We start from the raw sequence: 1419 nt of genomic DNA, 5'->3' as shown, positions 1-1419 counted from the left end.
AAAAACCTTGAACAAACTATGCATTAGAAGAACATTCTGAACATAAAATGAAACTCGTAATAAAGCATAGTAATATCATTTATATCATAAAGCAAAATTGTATTCAAGAATAAAACTTTAAATATTGTTCTTTGGGGAGGAACTCTATCTTTGAGTTGATCTGAATCTCACAGAAATTGCTGGTCTTGAAGATGAACTTTATTCACTGTGACAAATTCAGATGTTTCTTATGACAGATTAATATAGAATAAATTAATGACAGAATAAAGGGCTTATTGATTGATTGAATATGGAAGAGATGCGGTGTAGCGCTTGAAAACGCTGGACCTGGAGATAAACTACTTAATGTGGTTGTTTATTTTATGTCTCTGTAGATTAGATGAATGACTGAAACTCTTCCCGCATGCAGTGCAGCGATACGGTTTATCTCCAGTGTGGATCCTCTCGTGTGATTGCAGATGTGCTGACCGACTGAATCTCTTGTCGCAGTGTGAACACGTGTAAGGTTTCTCTCCAGTGTGGATCCTCTCGTGCCGTTTCAAATTTCAGCTGTAATAAAAGTCTTCTCACACTCAAAGCACATATATTCTCTCACACCAGTGTGTATCTTCTGATGAACTTTTAAACTCTGCAGATCTGAAAAACTCTTTCCACAGAAAGAACATGAATGTGGTTTCTCCTTCGTATGAACTTTCAGGTGATTCTTCAGGTTTGAAGCCCATGAAAATGTTTTTCCGCATTGATCACATTGGTGCAGCTTCTCTCCAGTGTGGATGTTCATGTGTTTCTTAAGGGTTGATGATTGTCTGAAACTCTTCTCACACTGATTACATGTAAATGGTTTCTCTTCAGTGTGGATCCTCATGTGTCTCTCGAGACTCTGTTTGCATGTGAAACTCTTTCCACACTGAGTGCAGGTGAACCTTTTCTTGTCTCTTCTTTTCAGTAAAGAAATACTTTCAGTCTGTGAGTGAGTTTTTTCTCCAGTTTTGACATGATGTTTTTTCTTCTCCATTAGACCTGAAGTTTAAAATGGTTACAATATAATTAAATAATTAAAAAATCTGAGAAATGTGAAGTGAAAGCAGACAACAGCTACACCAAATTATCATTTTGTTACATTTTTACAAAATAAGATATTTAAAAAATAGACACTAATCCAATATCTCTGTAGTGAGAACTATTATAAGTAATAATTATTTTACACTAATTAACTGACCAATATTATTCACTCAACACTGTTACAGCACAATTTTCATTCAATTTCTTCCTTTTTAAAACTAAAAGAGTTTTTATTGGCAACACCCAGGAAGTGACATCATTTTAACATTTGAGTTTCAGTCCCTATTTTGTACCCTGGAGATAGAAAGTCCCCCCATATTACAAACCCAATTCCAAAAAAGTTGGGACACTGTACAA

General features: G+C 35.0%; 1 pseudogene; it reads right to left on the bottom strand.

The window, feature by feature from the left end:
• Positions 1-292: 292 nt before the first annotated feature.
• Positions 293-1015, bottom strand: LOC107579940 (gastrula zinc finger protein XlCGF49.1-like; annotated as a pseudogene).
• Positions 1016-1419: the final 404 nt, after the last annotated feature.

This window comes from Sinocyclocheilus grahami, unplaced genomic scaffold, assembly GCF_001515645.1.
Source record: "Sinocyclocheilus grahami isolate Dianchi unplaced genomic scaffold, SAMN03320097.WGS_v1.1 scaffold22086.1, whole genome shotgun sequence".
Lineage (NCBI taxonomy): Eukaryota > Metazoa > Chordata > Actinopteri > Cypriniformes > Cyprinidae > Sinocyclocheilus > Sinocyclocheilus grahami.
This window is presented reverse-complemented; position numbering and strand designations above follow the sequence as displayed.